Source organism: Cynocephalus volans, chromosome X (genome assembly GCF_027409185.1).
Source record: "Cynocephalus volans isolate mCynVol1 chromosome X, mCynVol1.pri, whole genome shotgun sequence".
NCBI lineage: Eukaryota > Metazoa > Chordata > Mammalia > Dermoptera > Cynocephalidae > Cynocephalus > Cynocephalus volans.
Genome location: NC_084478.1, coordinates 31,628,830 through 31,649,619, shown reverse-complemented (window position 1 = coordinate 31,649,619; position 20,790 = coordinate 31,628,830). Strand labels below are relative to the sequence as shown.

Genomic DNA, 20,790 nt, shown 5'->3' with positions numbered 1-20,790 from the left:
AGTCGGGGGAAACCAAACCCAGCCACAAGCAGGTAAAGAGCATACCAAAAACACCATTTCCACGTGGGTAGCCCACCATAGCCACTGCAATTGCCATAGCTGCCAGAAAAGTGGCTAGTCTCTATAGCAGCAGTCACAGCCATCCTGCAGATGGCACACCAGACTCTCAACTGCATTGACACAAGGAGAGGCACCAGTGGATACCAAAAAAAAAAAAAACAACCTCCCCCAAAAAACAAAAAAACAAAAAAGAAGAGGTTCTCTCTCTCCACAAAGCCACAAAGCACACTCCAGAGTAATAGAAGAAGCATCTGCTTTACGATAATAGGGGAGGACTTGATCACACTTGTCTCAGTACTGGACAGATCATCTAGGCAACAAATCAAGAGGAACAGTTAATCTTTCAGATGGAGAGAACAAATCTATAGTTATTAGAGGGGGAATAACATGAAATAAAATGGCTCCTAAAACTGGAAAAAAAAAAAAAAAAAAAAGGTCTTTTGGAGCTTATGTTAGCCTTTTATCCATACACTCATTAATCCTCAAGTAATTATGAGTCTGTGCTCTAAAAGAGACACAATATTGGTGCTGCAGATGTAGTAGTGAATGAGACAGACATAGTCCCTCCCTCATAGACTTCATATCCTCATGGAGAGGTTATTAGTTTCCTACAGTGGCTGTAACAAAGTACCAAAAAATCAGTGGCTTAAAACAACATAAATTTATTATCATTTATTTCTGGAGGTCAGAAATCTAAAATGGATCCACAGGGCTGTGTTCCTTCTGGCAGCTCCAGGGAACAATCTGTTTCCTTGCCTTTTCCAGCTTCAAGAGGCTGCCTGAATTCCTTGGTGCATGGCCCATTCCTTTATCTTCAAAGCCACGAGTGTAGCATCTTCAATTCTCTTTTTCTTTGTCCCTCTGTTTCTGCCATCACATCACCATATGTGAGACTCTGATCTCCCTGCCTCGCTCTTATAGGATCTCTTGTCATTACACTAGGTGCACCCAGATAATCCAGGATAATTTTCCCAGCTCAAGACCCTTTACTTAATCAAACAGGGATAATATAACTTCTTCCTTTCTAATCTGGATGTCTTTTATTTCTTTCTCATGACTAACTGTTCTTGTTATGCTACTGATTACTTTAAATGGAGCTAGTACAACTGAGGAACTGAATATTTAATTTTATTTAATCCTAATTAGTTTAAATTTAAATTCAGATTGCCACAAGTGGCTACTATATTGAATAAAACAGATCTAGACTTTTTGAGACCACAGAAGAAAATTTTCCCTCTCTTTTTAACTTCCCTGAATTGTATCACTATGAAAACAGTCAATCCCCATCAGCCTTAGTAAATAGAATGAGACTAGTCAGTGAGCAACTAGATACTTTTTCCTGCAGAGGCCAAAGAGGAATCCTTGCTATTATACAGCAATCTTCCAGTTCCAACCAGAGAATATCCCTTCCATTTGGAGGGTAAGATAGGTTGGGACCTTGCTCACAATACTTCATTTTCTTCCTTATATATCCACATACTTGCCCTGGCTTCATGGTGGGCTAAGTGTGTTTCCTCAGGTCGTGACTTTGGGTGTGGCCATGTGACTTATTTTGGCCAATGGAGTGTTAACAGTTGTGACAAACACATGCTTTAAATTTGCTTACATGTGGGTGTTTGGTTTCTTGTGTTCCTGTGGTTGCCATGAGGACAGCCTATCCAAAGTAATCTCTGGTCTAAGGAGAATGTGGAGACATGAGAACACACTTGAATGTAACTCAGAGACTGACGCCTAGAGACTGGAGTCCATTCTAGCTCAGCTAATATGCAGACCTGTTTTAAGCCACAGAATTTTGGCTCAATTTGTTACTCAGCAGCATAGCTAACTAATTTGAGGGGCAACCTAAGAAGGATTTCTCCTTTCTAGGAGGACTTTGCACATTTCTGAGAGAGGTCGACTAAGCCTCCATAACTCTTCCAACCTCCCTCAGGTTTTTCCATTTAATGTGGGAAGAGATCAGACAGGGATTATTTACTTTCAAAGAAGTTTCTTTTAGTACTGGTAAGAATAGTGTAGTGGTAAGAATAGCGAGACCTTCAAAGTCTAAGGATTTGTGTATCAGACGTTGCACAGCTCAGCAAGTAAGATAGCTAAGTGGAACCCTTCACTTCAAAAAGGTCTATTTCTGACTCCAGTGATGCAACTTTCTCCTTCCTGAACTCCCCATTTCTCAAGCTTTGTTACCAGGAAAACAAGGAAAATATCACTATCAAGCCTTCTTTCCAAAGTGAGTGTGATAAAAAGCAAAGATGGCAAAGCCTTTTAAAATCCAGGAGTACTTTAAATATGCAGCTTCAATTTCAGTAGCTGCAGTCACTAAGAAAGTAAACCTGGGAATGCCTCTCAGATGGACATTCCTTTCTAGGCAACTGAGGGGGAGCTTAGCCACCTCACCTGTTGTTTCTCTGCATGGCCAAAGTTGAGTGAGTTTGTTTTTTTTTCCCCCGGTGGTTTTTGTTGCATCTGAGCATTAATGATGCTGGAATTGTATTGTACTCTCCCGCAGGTGCATTGATTTTCCTGCTTGAACTGATGTAGTCCCACAAAGAGAAAACCTAACTATTATTATCCTTTTGGATGCTCTACTCACTGGCTCGGCCATGCTGCTCAACTTAATGAAAAATAGGCTGAATAGAAAAGAAAAAACAGCTTTTTAGATGTGAAAAACTTCCTGAGCTTGAAGCATGTGAATAGGCATCTACTCAAAGATTAAGGGAGCCTTATTTCAGAAATTTAATATAGCAATTGATGAAGTGCAACAGAAAATTGTAGACTGCAAGATTTCAAACTTTCCTTGCTTATGTATATGCAGGAAAACTCTCTTCCTGTATGTTTGAATATGGCAACATAGGCAAAAAAACATCATTATTGCCTATATTTTCTCTATTTTGGATGAAGATATTTATTCTCTGGGAAGCCATTAAATTGGGTCAGAAAATTACCAAATATCCACACATGGAAGTTTGTCTCCTTCCTCTATAATCTTATTGCAATTGTTCAACTCAATTATATTATCCCTATTTGTGATGTATGTCTAGAACCTTATCCCCAGGCCAGTGATCAGCCAGGCTATCGTGGTCCTTTGGGTCTAAGACTAATGGAGTAATTCTTTCCTTGGAATCCTCAAAAAGGTTGAAATCAAGGGAGAATGCATAGCTGAACTGAATAGGAGGTTGAGTACAGTAAGCTGGAGAGGTCAAATCAAAGTAGATAGTTAAAGCCAAAAGGCCAGAGCAGATTGCGGTAGAGGATGGGTACAGGGAGAAGAGAAACCTACTTCAAGAGAGCAAGGCTTTATCCCCGGGCAATTCTTGGAACGGACACTTTTGTCAGATGCCAGCACGTTTGCCTAAAGGAGTGTGTTATCAGAAAGAGCCCACTACAAATGTCTAAGATGGCGCTTGTCCTCCAAATTTGTCTCTCCCACAAGGTGGTGAGCTCTCTGAGGAAACTCATATCTAATTACTCCTTATTCCTCTAGTATTTATCATATAAGAATTAAATAAATTTTGGCAGCATGGAAAAATAATTATCCAGATTAAACAGATATGAAATGTTTTTGTTAATATAACTATTCAAGTAAGCCAAGTTATACAAAGAGGTTGTTAGGTTAGATGAGTAAACTTCCATTTATATAATTAGTTGCATTTTGTGTAATGGAAGAATAGAAAAGATAGAATTAAGAAGGTGAAATGTATTGTTTTTAAAGGAAAAATGCTGATCATAGCCAGAGTTTTCTTACAGCAAACTCAGTACATGTTTTTAAAAAGACTACCATCATTCCCTGGAGTTAGTAAAAAAATGTGGCTCCTGCTGTGAAAAGAAGATGGCCTTAAAATGTACCCCTTAGGTTCTTTTTAGAGAAGCACTTTGAAAGGAGAAAACACCATATAAGTGCCAAATCTTATTATTATCACCACTTCCGTGAATACTTCCGAGCCACAGAAAAACATGCTCATAAAAGGAGTCTACTTTGGAGATGGGCTGGTGAGAGAAGTTCATTTGAGATATTCCACGCACAAGCTGCCTGCATTTAGTGCCATCTCCCTGAAATCCCAAATTACTACTGTCACCACTGTGTGAAGTAAAATTTTCAGGTAAATAAAAAGCACAGTGGGAAGAAAATGTTAAATGATCTTACAGTAGACTAATGATAACAATCCCAGAGCATTATTTATTTTCACGTTAAATCATAGTGTGAAAATAACAATATACATTCCCATTACTGACCATTGTCACCAATCACCATAGAACTTTGGCTCTTTTTGTCTCTCCCTACAATTGCAGAAAGCCTGAAATAAATCTTCGACATGTGACCGTCAGTTCTATTTTGGCCTCCAGGTTTTCTAGAACTGCTCAAGTTTTCATGCCCATATTCACATATACATTCCTGATATGTTTATACACACACACACATCAGGGCAGGGATTGGTGAACTACAGCCTGTGGGCTAAATGTAATCCTTTGCCTGCTTTTGTATGTCCCATGAGTTAAGAGTGGTTTTACATTTTTAAATGGTTATAAAAAAGTCCAAAGTACATCATGACAAATGAAATGTATACGAAATTTACATGTCAATGTGCATTCACAAAGTTTTATTGGAACACAGTCACACACATGAGTTATGTGTTACAAATAACAGTGGTGGACAGTTGTGACAGAGACCCTATGGCCCACAAAACCAAAAATATTTACTCTCTAGCCCTTTACAGAAAAATGTTGCCAACTCCTGATCTAGAGCATACTTATTGCTTCTTTTTAAAAGTTGCTTTTTTTTGTTTAAGTATAATTCAATACTTCAATAAAAGGTAAAGGGTACAAACTCTATGAATTTTTGCATATGTATTCACCTGTATGACTCCCACCCAGATCAAAATAAAGAACATTTTGATCATCCCAGAAGGCTCACTCCCAAAGTTATCCATTTTTCTAAGGTCTATCATCTATGAATTGATTCCTGTTTTTGAAAATTATATCAATGGAGTAATATAGTATGTATTTTTTTTTCCTGGCTCTTTTATTCAGTATTATGTCTGTGAAATTCACTCATGTTGTTTCATGTGGCAGTAGTTTGTTCTGTTGTATGAATATACTATAATTTATTTATACATTCTACTTCTGTTGGACATTGGGTAGTTTTCAATTTTTGACTGTTATGGATACTGCTGCTACGGACATTCTTGTACATGTATTTTGGTGAACATATACACTTAATTCTCCTGAGTATATGCCTAGAATGGAGCTCCTGGGATGCTGATCCTTTTTTTAAAAATAGAACTCCCATTTGCTATGAGCAAGATACATTCAGTAGAAACTTTTAAAAACACAAAGCAAAAATATTTCTATCTTTGGAGAAGCATGCTAATGTATTTAAGGAGTAAATTTCAGAATGTCATTTAAAAGCTATGACAAAAAGGAAGATAAAGTGGAATAGATTTTTCTAAAATGACAGAATATTTATGATGATTGAAACTATGTGATAGGTCCCTTAGGGTTCATTTCATTGCATTCTCTATTTTTTAGTGCATTTGGAAACTTTCCAAATAAATATTAGGAAATATAAGAAACAGATTGTAGTAAATACTAAAGCAGATCTATTACTACCCAAGCAGAATGCCAGGCATTGAGGAAAGTTTCAACTTCTGTAACTGTGACTAGAGTTACATTTTCTAGTATATGAGCTTGTTTCATTTATCATGAAAATAATTACTGATATCCAGCATAAGCTGTGGGGACAAAGAAAGAAATAAATGCACGAAATTCCACATCTGGAGCCTGCTAGATATATATTCCTAGGCAATGCCTTTACCTTTGTCTGTAAAATGTGAATTCTTGTGCCCAGAGTTACTGTGAGGTTTATATGAGTCAAGACATGTAATGAGCCTTTTATTTAGCACTCAACACATAGGAAACACTCAATTAATGTTTCTAAAACCTATATCTATCATTCATGGGCTGAGAGAGAGTTCAACTTCTGGCAAAGTAACAACTCTGTCACTGAGAATAGCTAGAAAATCTGAACAAAATATTAAAAAGCTCTTTTTGAAGGCATAGGAGAGCTATGAAGGTGCAAGGATTAATGGCACTAAGATCCTATACAGAAGACAAGCCAGAGAAGAGAGCCTGGTGTTTGGCACTGCTTTTTACCTCAAGACATTTGACAATTCCAAAAGCAGTGGCTGAGAGGCTAATAGGTGGCACAGAACTTTAAACAGACTTAAAGGGATCCTGGGACAAATATTTGACTTCAAGACCACCAAGAAGGAGGGGTCCTGACATATACTACAGGATTTCTGTTAGAATTCTAAAGGACTACACTCTAAGATTAAGTGTGAAATGGAAGGTTCCAGCTTTCAGTACTAAAGTCTAGTTTTGGATAACATCATTCCCTGATTGAATTAAGTTACTCTGGAATTTCTGGTTCCCCTAAAGTATCTGACTGCTGGAGACAAAAGAAAAATAAATGCAGTCTGGAGGAAGATTACATTATCCAGAACCTCAAATTATCTCTTCATTTTTTCATATAGAATGTTGAACAGTTGGTTTAAAAATAGCCAGGCTTATAAGAAGGAAAAATTCAATCAAAAGCCAATAGAAAAAGCACACAATAAAAATATACTCACAGGAGGTCCATATAATGGAGATATAATTCAAATATTTCAAAATGACAGTAATTAATACATTCAGGAAATTTAAAGAAAAGATGAAGAAGTTTGCTATAGAAACTGACACTTTAAAAAAAAGTCAAATGGAAACTACAGAAATGGAAACAAATAATTAGGATTAAGAGATTAATAGATTGTTTTAGCTGCAGATTGGATGCAGAAGGATAGAGAATTATTTAACTGGAGTATGGATCAGAATAAAGATATCCAGACTGAAACACAGAAAATCAAAAAGTAGGAAATATACAGAAAAGGGTATTAGAGACTATTGGGACACAATGAAAAGGTCTAACTCATATATAATTGGACTCCCCAAAATGAAGTGTAAGGATAAGCAGAGATTATTAGAGAAATAATGGCTGGGAACTTCCCCAAAGTGGTGAAAGATATCAAGCCATAGACTAAAGAAGCACTATACAGGCCAAGCTGAATATATAGCAAGAAAACAATTCTAAACACTTTATAGAACAACATCAGTTTTAAAAAAGGAAATAAAAATTAAAAGAAAAATGAGATATAACTATAGACATGTTAGTTAAAATACCAACGATTCCAAATGTTGGTGAGGATTTGGAGTGAAAAGAACTTCAGCCTTTGCTAATGGGAATGCAAATGGTATACCCACTTTGGAAGTTGGCCTGGCAATTTTTTGCAAAGCTAAGCATAGTATTACCACACAATGTAGCAATCATGCTCCTTGGTATTTACTCAAATGAATTGAAAACTCATATCCACGCAAAAACTGCACATGAATGTTTATAGCAGTCTTATTAATAATTGCCCAAACTTGGAAGCAACCAAGATGTCCTTCAATAGGTGAATGGATAAACAAATTGTGGTACATCCTTACAATGGAATATTATTCAGCACTAAAAAGAAAGAAGCTATCAAGCTGTGATAATACATGAAGGAACCACAAATGCATATTGCTAAGTGAAAGAAGTCAGTCTGAAAAATCTAAACACTGTATGACTCCAACTATGTTACTTTCTGGAAAAGGAGTAACTTTAGAGACAATAAAAATATCAGTGGTTGTCAGGAGTTTAGGTAGAGGGAGAGAGGGATTAATAGGTGGAGCACAGAGAATTTTTAGGGCAATGAAACTGTCTTGTATTATACAAACTTAAAAACTAAACTAAACTTAAAAAGAAAAAACCTTATGATCATCTTAATAGATGCAGAAAAAGCATTTAAGAAATCTACCATGCATTACTGATTAAAAAAACACAGGAAAATAGGAATAGAAGGGGACTTATTCAACCTTATAAAAGGCATCTATTAAAAAACCTACAGCTAACATCATTTGTAATGGCAAAAGCCTGAATGTTTTACCCTTAGATCAGGAACAAAACAGAATGTCTGCTCTGTATTCAACATTGCACCAGAGGTTCTAGCCAGTGCAATCAGGCAATAAAAAGATATAAAAGGCCTCCAAATTGTAAAGGAAGAAATAAAACTGTCTTTATTCACAGAAGATATGGTTGTTAAGGTAGCAAATCTGATAGAATTTACAAAAAAACTAGTAGAACTAAAAAGTGAGTTGAGCAAAGTTGCAGGATACAAGATTGATATAGAAAATCAAATATTTCTTTATGTACCTATAATAATAAGTCAGATATTGAAATAAAAATTGGCATTTAAAATAGCATAAAAAATATGAACTACTTCAGGATTCATCTTACAAAACGTAAAAGACCTGTATACTGAAAACTACAAAATACTAGTGAGAGAAATTAAAGAAGACCTTAACAAATGGAGACATATACCATCTTTATGGGTCATAAGATTTATCATTTTTAAGATATTAATTCTCCCCAATTGATCCACAGTCACATAATCCCAACCAAAATCCCAGCATGCTCTTTTGCACAAGTTGAAAAGCTGATCCTAAAAGTCATAAGAAATGCAAAAGATCCCAAATCAGCAGAACATTTTTCACAAAGTGGAGCAAAATTAAAGAGCTAAAACTACACGATTTCAAGACACATTTTGCCAGATCATGTAGTATTGGTGCAAAGATGGACAAATAAGTAAGTGGAATAAAATAGAGAGTCCAGAAAAGACAACACACACATGAACAACTAATTTATGACAAACGTACAAAGGCAATCCAGTTTAGAAAGAACTGTTTTTTTCAAAGAAGGATGTTGGAACAATTGGATATCCATAAGCAAAATTATGAAATTCTATCTATACCTCACATTACGTATAAATACTAACTCTACTAAATCATAGACCTATATTTCAAAACTAAAGCTATCAAACTTCTAAGAGAACACATAGTAAAAAAAACTTTGTGATCTTAGATTAGGCAAATATTTCTTATATCGGCAACAAAAATATGACCCAAAAAAGAGCAAATTGATAAATTGAACTTCATAAAAAATTAAAGGCATCTGCTTTTTGAAAAATGCAAAGGCAATCCCAGAGTGGGATAAAATATTCACAAAACATAAATCTGACAAAGGACTTGCACGTAGAATATATCAAGAACTCTCAAAACCAAAAAAAAAAAAAAAAAAAAAAAAAATCAGAAAACAAACAACCCAATTTGAAAATGGCAAATTTGAAAAGACACCTCACCAAAGAAACTATACAGACTGCAAATCAGCACATGAGAAGATGCTCAACAACATAATTCACTGGGTAAATGCTAATTAAAACCACAATGAGATGCCACTGCATATCTATTAGCCTGGCTAAGATTAGACCAATTGGGCCTGGCAGATATCTACAGGACATTTCATCCAAAAACTACAGAATATACATTCTTCCCATCAGCACATGGAACAGTCTCCGGGATAGACCACATGTTAGGTCACAAATCAAGTCTCAATGACTTTAAAAAAACTGAAATCATCTCATCTCAAGTATCTTTTCAGACCACAATGGATTAAAACTAGAAATTAATAACAAGTGAAACTCAGGACTCTATACAAATACACGGAAATTAAACAACAGGCTACTGAATGACCTATGGGTACAAGAAAAAAATAAACAAGAAATCAAAAAATTTTTAGAAACAAATGAAAATAAAAATATCATATCAAAACCTGGGGAATACTGCAAAAGCAGTATTAAGAAGGAAGTTCTTAGCAATAAATGCTTACATAAAAAAATAGAAAGATTTCAAGTAAACAACCTAATGCTACACCTCAAAGAAGTAGAAAAACAAGAACCATCCAACCACAAAGTTAGTAGATGTAAAGAAATAATTAAGATCAGAGCAGAACTAAATGAAACACAGATACCAAAAGTAATACAGAAGATCAATGAAACAAAAAGTTGGCTTTTTGAGAAGATAAACAAAACAGACAAACCATTAGCTACGTTAATTTAAAAAAAAAAAAAAGAAGGGAGAAGACCCAAGTTACAAAAATCAGAAATAAAAAGGAGACATTAAAACTAATACAACAGAAATACAAAAAATCGTTAGAGATTATTACACACAACTACATGCCAACAAATTTGAAAACCTGGAGGAAATGGATAAATTTCTGGACACATACAAACTTCCTAGACTGAACCAAGAAGAAACAGAAAACTTGAACAGACCAATAACAAACAACAACATCGATGCGGTCTCCCAATAAAGAAAAGCCCAGGACCAGATGGCTTTACGCTGAATCATACCAACCTTTAAAGAAGAATTAAAAAGTCAGTAGTCACATAGAAGATTTAAACCACATGTTTAACAAACTGGACCTGATTGTTATATATTAAGCAGCGTACCCCTAAACTACAGAGTAATAAAAATTTCCAGGTAGATATTCATGGAATATTTGCCATTGTTGACCAAATTTGATTCATAAAGCAAATCTCAGTAAATTTTATTATTTTTTTCATAATTAAAAATTTATTTTTTTGATTTGCATTTCCCGGATGGCTAAAATCCAAAAGACTCTGAACGATAAATGCTGGCAAGGTTGCGGAGAAAAAGGAACTCTCATACATTGTTGGTGGGACTGCAAAATGGTGCAGCCTCTATGGAAAATGGTATGGAGGTTCCTCAAACAATTGCAGATAGATCTACCATACGACCCAGCTATCCCACTGTTGGGAATATACCCAGAGGAATGGAAATCATCAAGTTGAAGGTATACCTGTTCCCCAATGTTCATCGCAGCACTCTTTACAATAGCCAAGAGTTGGAACCAGCCCAAATGTCCATCATCAGATGAGTGGATACGGAAAATGTGGTACATCTACACAATGGAATACTACTCAGCTATAAAAACAAATGAAATACTGCCATTTGCAACAGCATGGATGGACCTTGAGAGAATTATATTAAGTGAAACAAGTCAGGCACAGAAAGAGAAATACCACATGTTCTCACTTATTGGTGGGAGCTAAAAATTAATATATAAATTCACACACACACACACACACACACACACACAAAAAAAAAAAAAAAAAAAAAACGGGGGGGGGAGAAGATATAACAACCACAATTACTTGAAGTTGATACGACAAGCAAACAGAAAGGACATTGTTGGGGGGCAGGGGGGAGGGAGGAGGGAGGGAGGTTTTGATGATGGGGAGCAATAATCAGCCACAATGTATATTGACAAAATAAAATTTTAAAAAAAAATTACTTTTTTTATATACATATTTGCTTTTTAGCATTTCAAAAAAAGTCAATGCACACCAGAAAGACGGATGAAACACACATTTAGTGTGTGTGTGTGTGTTTAGCTACAGCCATCAGTTTTTTTTACTTGTTCTCTTTTTCTTTTTTTAATTTTAACTTCTCAATATACATTATAGTTGATGTTCGTGATCCTTTTCCATTCTCCCCTCCCTCCCTCCCCTCCCCCACCTACATCATATCTGTTCACTTGTCTTAACAAGTTCAAGGAATTGTTGTGATTGTTGTGTCTTCTTCCCACCCCACCCTTTATTTGTTTGTGTGTTTATTTATTTATTTTTAGCTACCACAAATAAGTGAAAACATGTGTTATGTCTTTTTGTGCCTGTCTTATTTCACTTAATATAATTTTTTCTAAGTCCATCCATGTTGCTGCGAATGGCAGTATTTCATTCTTTTTTATAGCAGAGTAGTATTCCATTGTGTAGATATACCAGAGTTTCCCTATCCACCCATCTGATGATGGACATTTGGGCTGGTTGCAACTCTTGGCTATTGTAAATAGTGCTGCAATAAACACTGGCGTACAGGTATCCCTTCGGCATGACGATTTCCATTCCTCTGGGTATATTCCCAGCAGTTGAATAGCTGGGTCATATGGAAGATCTATCTGTAATTGCTTGAGGAACCTCCATACCATTTTCCATAAAGGCTACACTATTTTGCAGTCCCACCAACAGTGTATCAGAATTGCTTGTTCTCTGCAACCTCCCCAACACTTATCATTCTCAGTCTTTTGGATAATAGCCATCCTGACTGGGGTGAGACGGTATCTCAAAGTGGTTTTGATTTGCATTTCCCAGATGCTGAGTGAGGTCGAGAATTTTTTCATTTGTCTGTTGGTTATTTGTATAACTTCCTTTGAGAAATGCCTATTCAGCTCCCTTGCCCATTTTTTAATTGGGTTGTTTGGTTTTTTGCTGTAAAGTTGTTTGAGTTCCTTGTATAATCTGGATATTAATCTTTTGTCAGATGTATATTTTGCAAATATTTCCTCCCACTGTGTTGGTTATCTTTTAACTCTGCTGATTGTTTCTTTTGCTGTGCAGAAGGATCTTAGTCTGTTATAATCCCATTTGTTTATTTTTTCCTTTAGTTGCCTGTGCTTTTGGGGTCATATTCATGAAGTCTGTGCCACTCCTATTTCCTGGAGTGTTTCCCCTATATTTTCTTTAAGGAGTTTTACTGCTTCAGGATGTATATTTAATTATTTAATCCACTTTGAGTTGATTTTGGTATATGGTGAGAGGTACAGTCCTAGTTTCATTCTCCTACATATGAATATCCAGTTATCCCAGCACCATTTGCCGAAGAGGCAGTCTCTTCCACAGTGTGTAGACTTGGTGCCTTTGTCAAAGATCAAATGGCTGTAGGTGTTTGGGTTGATTTCTGGGTTCTCTATTCTATTCCATTGATCAGTATGTCTGTTTTTATGCCAGTACCAGGCTGTTCAATATATAGGGTCATAGTATCCACAAACAGGGACAGTTTGACTTCATCTTTTCCAATCTGGATGCCCTTTATTTCCTTCTCTTCTCTGATTGCTCTGGCAAGTACTTCCAACACTATGTTGAATAGGAGTGGTGAGTGGGCAACCTTGTCTAGTTCCTGTTCAGGATGATATCGGCAGTGGGCTTTATCACATATGGCTTTAATTGTGTTGAGATACTTTCCATCTATACTGAACTTGTGGAGAGTCTTTATCATGAACTAAAGTTGAATTTTGTCAAAAGCTTTCTCAGCATCTATAGAGATGATCATATGGTTTCTGCCTTTGCTTTTATTGATATAGTGTATCACATTTATTGATTTGCATATGTTGAACACACCTTGCATCCCTGGGATGAATCTCACTTGCTTGGGGTGGATAATTTTGTATATGTGTTGCTGTACTCTCTTAGCTAGTATTTTAATGAGGATCTTTGCATCTATATTCAGCAAGCATTTTGGTCTGTAGTTTTCTATTTTTGATGTATCTTTGTCAGGTTTTGGTATCAGGGTGGTGTTTGCTTCATAGAATGAGTTTGGGAGAATGGTGTCTCTTTCAATCTTCTGGAATAGATGTAGAGAATTGGTATCAATTCCTCTTTGAAGGTTTGGTGGAACTCTGCAGTGAATCTATCCGGTCCTAGGCTTTTCTTTGTAGGGATCCTTCTGATAACAGCTTCAATCTCTTTTATTGTTATCAGTGTGTTCAGATTTTCTGTATCTTCTTGGCTCAGTTTTGGTAGTTTCTGTGTGTCCAGAAATTTATCCATTTCCTCCAGATTTTCAAATTTGTTGGCATATAGTTGTTTATAGTAGTCTCTAATGATTCCTTGTATTTCTGAGGTATCAGTTGTAATATCACCTTTTTCATTTCTAATTTTTGTTATTTGGGTCTTCTCTCTTCTTTAGTTAGTTTGCCATGCTAAAGGTTTGTCAGTTTTATTTATCTTGTCAAAAACCCAACATTTTGTTTCATTGATCTTTTTTTAATCATTTTGGGGGGTTTCTATTTTATTTAGTTCTGCTCTGATCTTAATTAACTCTTTCTGAAGAGTTGTTATTGAAAAGTGTTGATTTACTGCTAGGATTTTATTGATTTTTGTTTGGATGTCTTAAGTATCTTTTATTCCTTTCTTTCTAATTTACTGTTTGTTTTCTGTGTTTTGTTGGGTTTTTTGGGGGTGGTAGATAAAATTTTTTTCTCTTTATTTTTAGCATTTTTGTTTGACTGATGGGTTTTGTTCTTTCTTGAGTATTTATGGCAGTGGTGGTTGTTTTTCATGTACCAAACCCAATACTCCCTGGAGAATTTCTTGTAAGGCTGGTCATGTGGTCCTGAAGTCCTGCAGTTTTTATTTGTCTGAGAAATACACTATCTGCCCTTCATTTTGGAAGGCTAGCCTTGCTGGGTAAAATATTCTTAGCTGGCAATGTTCATCTTTTAGTATTTTGAATATATCATCCCATTCTTTTCTGGCTTTTAGGGTTTGTGATGAAAAGTCTGATGTTAGTCTGATTGGGGGTCCCCTATAGGTGACTTGACGCTTCTCTCTCGCAGCTTTTAAGATTCTCTCTTTATCTTTGAGTTTTGCCAGTTTGACTACAACATATCTTGGAGAGGACCTTTAGGGGTTAAATATTTTGGGAGATCTTTGAACATCCTGGATCTGAAGATTTGTGTCTTTCCCTATATCTGGGAAGTTTTTTCATTTTTCTTCCCCTTCGGGAATACCCATTATTTGGATATTTGAGCAGTTAAGGTTGTCTGTTCTCACTCTTTGATTTTCTTCACTTTTTAAATATTTTTTCTTTTTTTTTTTCTTTTTGTCTGTTTGTGTTATTTTGAACAGCCTGTCTTCAAGGTCAGAAATTCTCTCTTCTGCTTGTTCTAGCCTGTTGGTTAAGCTCTCTGTTATTATTATTATTATTTTTTATTTCATTGAATGAATTCTTCAGCTCCACAAGCTCTGCTACATTCTTTTTCAAGGCATTAATTTCTTGGTACATTTCTTCTCTAAGACCTGTATACTTTTTCTCATTTCATTGTGTTGTCTAACTGAGTTTTCCTGTATTTCATTTAGTTTCCTTAGAATTGTTGCTCAAAATGCCTTGTCAATCATTTCAAGGAATTTCTGTTCTATGGGATCTAGAGCTTGAGAGTTATTATTTTCCTTTAGTGGTATCATACATTCATGGTTTTTCATATTTCTAGTATCTTTCCTTTGTTTTTTAGTCATTGTGGCAGGGGGTTTCACGGTCCGCTCATTTCACCCTAGTGTCTGCCCTGGAACCTACAGGGACTGCCAATTCAGTGTGGCTGCCTTGGGGCCTGTGGTCCTGGTGTCTCTCAGGCCTCTCTGGATGGCAGGGACTGGCATGGGATGTGGGGTCCCCTATTTTCCCATTAACTTTTTGAAGTACACTCATATATCATATGAAGAAGTCTATTTCTAAAAAGGATATTTATAAATTGTAAAGTGCTGGAATTCCAAAAGTCAGGTTTCCCTTAGATCATCAAAGAAGGTTTATTAAATAAAACACTATTTCTAAGGGAATTCTATAAAAATAAGAGTCTATAAGTATCCTATAAGTATAAGAATCTAATCCTATAAAAATCTATAAGAATATTTTAGGTCAGTAGCGTTAACTCCTTTATAGGACACTTTTGTGAAAATTAGAGTTATTGAAAATTAGCCCAATTCACTGCCTGCAGTATTTTACTGTCTTGCTGTTGCCTGTAAGGTTTTAGGGACCACCCTAAGCAAAATATTGGGTTCTCTTAAAAACATTCTTGTCATTCCTTACATCACTGTTCTTCTTATGTTGAGACAAACTTTACCTAACCTTTACCAGAAACTCAATCCCTTCCTTCTTTGCCTCCCTCTGCCCAACAAGAACCCCTTAGCTAGCTACTTCACTTGAAAGCATATGAAAACAACACACTTTTGTGTTGTTTTTTCAAGAGCATGTTAATAAAGTACCAAGATAAGCCACAGGGGTATATGTCAAGTGGGAACATTTTAGACACAAGGGATAAAGCTACTGTGGAGATATCTGGAGAAAAGAATGTTACACTGCTGGCCCTTAATTTAGATAACAACCAATTTTTCCAACTGATAAGGTCAATTATATATGGCAATGAGTGACACCAGAGGCACAGTTCCTCTCTGTACACTGCAATACCCATAAAAGTCTCCCGTCAGTTCTGTGTGATCCCAGTAATGCTCCACAGTGAATTTCACCTTAAAGTGCACTGCTCTCTACTCAAATTTTACAGTTACCCCTCTCCCAATAACATGACCTTTGTTCACTTCACTTTAAAGGCTTCTTTTGTTCTTCCATATCACTCACATAAAACAACAGTAGAATCAAGTTACCTTATAGCAAAGGAATATGAGCATCTGTCCACAAGTCAAAGAATGATTCTCGGTTTATATCTCAATGATTTGCTGAATATAAATGCACTACTGAAAAACTGATGGTATAAAGTCAGTAGTTTAGTTAATAGTAACACACCAATACTGATTTCCTATACTTGACAAATAGATCACGGTAATGTGAGATGATAAGATTAGAAGAAACAAACAGGTTGAGGGGTATATGGGAACTCCCCTATACTATCTGTGTGACTGTTCTGTAAATTTAAAAGTATTCCAAAGAATAAGTTTATTCTAAAAATTGATGAGGAGGTCCATTGGCCAATTCCTTTGGGAAACTTTCAGTTAAGAAATTAATTATCTCAATGCTTGTAATTATCAGAGCTTTGGGACTATCTAATAAGCATGGTAACTTTATCAGAGGGAATATATGGTGCTGCATTTTCCAAACATATTTGGACAGAACCCTTTTTTCTTTCTTCAAAAAGTTTCTTTCCAGAAAAGTGCTGACATAGAGAAAGTTTTTCCCAATGTGTTACAGACTCTTATCTTATACTGGACCATGTTCAAATTTTAATCAGCATCTTTGTCTGAAGAGAGAAAGAAGCCATGAACATTAAATTGGCAGAAGATTTGAAACTAGGGATAATATGATGGATGAGAAAATAATCACTAAAATTAAACTTAATAGGCTACGTCAATTGACCAAACTTAATGGGATGAATATAAAAGGATAAACATAGAGTTTACTTTTAGTTAAACAAATTAAAAACAAAAAATCAACAGAGTAAGTTCAGGATGAAGAAGAACGGACTTAAGTGCCCATTATGTTACTACGAACAGCTTTGTGTCTCAGGAGATCTTAGGTCAAATTAGTAGAACTGCCATGCTCGGTGAAGAGGCCCTAAAAGTACTTTTATGGTAAGGCCATTTCTGCAGATCTTTTTTTTTTTTTAAGATCTATGTGCTGCATAAGAAAAGGTCCTCATTGAGACATTTCCAAAGCAGAGGGAACAGGATGATGTGGATCTGGGAAACTATGTCATAGCAAGAAATGTTGAAGAAACTCAAATGTTACCCTGATGAACAAACATCCTAACGGGATTTGACAGTGGTCCTTACATACACAGGGATACAAGGAGAATGAAATCTATTCTGTGTAACTTCAGAAGTCAGAAGAAGGATCTAAGGAAGCAAGTGGAAGCACATCATCTCTGTGACCATTAAACAGCCTCACAAAAGAATGAACATCCTTGAAATGAAGTGAGCTTCCTGCCTCTGGGATTGTTCAAATAGAAGCTGGATGCCCAGCTGTCCAGATTGCTGCCAGGTTGTCTTCTGCATTATACCTGATAAATGACTTCTACAGAACCTTCTAGTGCTAAGATCTCAGAATATATGAAAACACAGGGAAAGGGAAAAAATTAAGAGGCACCGAGAAGAATGACAAACCGCTGAAAACACCCCCAAAGGTCCCTCAGGCCGCACTCTGCCTCTCTTCTAACCATCATCCCTGTGATAATATCTGGAAACTGCCTGGACAAGTGCTGGGGTTTAGCTGAAGAATCAGAGGCAAAATGCCATCCCTGAGTATGTACCTGAGAGACGATTGATGGTATAATTTAATTTACACTAGAGGGCAGGGGAGTGATGAATTCCTCTAGACCAAGTATTGTTGATACTCCAGAAGAAATTTACCAAAACAAATAAACACATAAACACACAAGTATACAAACAAATAAGTTAATTTTTTAGAACTCTATTTTTTTCTCCTATGGAAATAATTGGCCTATAAAAAGTTCAATGTGTACAAATTTAAGGCCTGCTTCAAGGTTGCCCCCAAGCTGAGCCAGAACTATCATGACGAGAGTGAGAGTGAGCTGGACACTCAGGTCACAAAAGTTAGGAAGGCGCTCTCTCAGGGTCCTGTAATTGCTGGCAGGGTCAGCCCCTGAGAGGGAGTGCCTCTTTAAATGTACGTCACAGCCACCTGCTTACATCACACTAGTCCTGGCCCCGTGATTGGTCAGGCATTCAACGCCCCTCCCCTCTGCAGCCTCAAACACTGGTTGCTTAGGTAACAGCCGCTTCAAAGCCTGCAGAGTGGGAGGCTGCAGACCAGACCTTCTCGCATCTCCTGACCGTATGTAGGCCAGAAGCTGGCACCGACACTACCTCTACCCTACAATGTCCCGGGTCCCGGACTGGAGGAGGGCAGAGCGTAGTCCAGGAGCTCCTGGGGCCAGCTGCGATGACAGAGGTGGCAGAGGCAGCAGTTGGAATGGCCCCTCAGGCGGTTTGGGTCCTAGAGCCGCAGGCTCCCATGAACCACCACTCTGTTTTAGACTGGAGAACCACCTGGTTGGCTTAGTCATTGGTCGTGGTGGGTCAAAAATAAAAGACCTACAGCGTTCAACAAACACTAAAATACAGATAAAAAAAGGGGGATTGCGAAGCAGTAGTGAAAATTTTTGGCAGCAAAGATATGAAAGCAAAGGCCAAGGCAGCTATAGATACTCTTATTAAAAGACAAGAAAGGTACCGTTCAGAATCGGATGTGGATAATGCTGCGTCCCAACCTCCTGTTGGGAGAGACGTAAGCACAGTTAACGTTGTCAGAGAAGCTCCACCATTGATTGATTTGGATCGTATTAAGGCAGAAGCCGTGGCGTGGGAAAAAAGAAAGTGGGCAGATTTACCACCAATTAAGAAAGACTTTTACACAGAATCCAAAGCTACAAGCTCCATGTCTAAAGAACAGGTAGACAAGTGGAGGAAAGAAAATTACAACGTAATGTGTGATGACTTGAAAGATGGTGAGAAGCGTCCCATCCCTAATCCAGCTTGTGAATTTGAGGACGCTTTCCGTCCATACACAGAACTTATGAAAAGCATAACAAGGGCGGGTTTTCAAAAACCAACACCAATTCAGGCACAGGCATGGCCCATTGCCTTAAAAGGAGTAGATCTTATAGGAGTTGCCCAAACTGGCACAGGCAAAACATTGTCCTACTTAATGCCTGGGTTTATTCATCTTGATGGTCAACCGATATCTAGAGAACAAAGGAATGGACCTGGCATGCTAGTCCTCACTCCCACCAGAGAATTAGCTCTTCAGGTGGAAGCTGAATGTTCTAAATATTCATATAAAGGTCTGAAAAGTATTTGTATATATGGTGGTAGAAAAAGAGAAGGACAAATTCAAGGCATTACCAAAGGTGTAGATATCATTATTGCAACTCCTGGAAGACTGAATGACCTGCAAATGAATAAGTTTGTTGACCTACGAAGCATAACCTACTTGGTCTTAGATGAGGCAGATAAAATGCTACATCTGGGGCTTGAGCACCAGATTAAGAAAATTTTGTTAGATGTGCGCCCAGATCGGCAGACTGTTATGACAAGTGCAACTTGGCCAGATTCTGTCCGTAGACTTGCACAGTCTTATTTGAAAGAGCCTATGATTGTTTATGTTGGCACTCTGGATCTAGTTGCTGTAAACACAGTGAAGCAAAATATAATCGTTACCACAGAAGCAGAAAAACGAGCTCTTATCCAAGAATTCCTAGAGAATATGTCACCGAAAGACAAAGTCATAGTGTTTGTCAGCCGAAAACTTGTTGTTGATGACTTATCAAGTGATTTTGGTATCCAAGGCCTCCCTGTGCAATCACTACATGGTGACAGAGAGCAATGTGATCGAGAGGAAGCATTAGAAGACTTTAAAAGTGGAAAAGTGAAGATATTGATTACAACTGATTTAGCATCCCGAGGACTTGATGTTAACGATATCACACACGTATATAATTATGATTTCCCACAAAACATTGAAGAATATATCCACAGAGTAGGGCGTACTGGACGAGCAGGAAAGACTGGAACGTCAATTTCCCTTATCACTCAAGATAATTCAAAGATTGCCAATGAATTGATTCAAATTCTGAAAAGAGCAAATCAGCGTGTCCCAGAAGATCTTGTAGCGATGGCCAAGCAATACAACTTCCATAAACAAAAAAAGGGACACAGAAAAAAGACCAAGAAAATCTTGAGGAAAACCCAAGAAGTATTAGTTATGTTTACATTGAAAAGTTGTACCAGCTACTGGAAGATTTAAGGCATGTTGAACATACACAGTATTCAAGATACATAAGAAAGTTATTGGAAACATACTGGCAGTTTGAAGACATGACCGATTCTTAAATAACTCTAAGCTTTCAGTGTTGTGTATGTTCTTTAATTTAAAAAAAAAAGTTTTTAAAATGAGAGTGTGAGATACTTTGTGGGGAAAATTAAATATTATGGGTTGGTAAAATCTTTTTTCTTTTATAGCCTCGCATTTCTATCTGTCTTAAAGACTTGGTAGAAGGCAATGATGGTGCTTTTCTTGCTTTACAATAGTTGTGCTGAATTGAAGCATACATGGGTTTTGTTAAGCTTATTCCAGTCAAAATATTCTCTCCCTAGCACCCCCAATGGTTGGTGCCGCAGTGAGGCCTAAACATATCTCCCCTATTATTCCTGAATTATTTTTAGTTCATTAGAAAATAAG

General features: G+C 36.8%; 1 pseudogene; it reads left to right on the top strand.

Annotated features, from left to right (window-relative positions):
* The first annotated feature begins 18,428 nt into the window (after positions 1–18,428).
* Positions 18,429–20,311, top strand: LOC134367764 (probable ATP-dependent RNA helicase DDX53; annotated as a pseudogene).
* Positions 20,312–20,790: the final 479 nt, after the last annotated feature.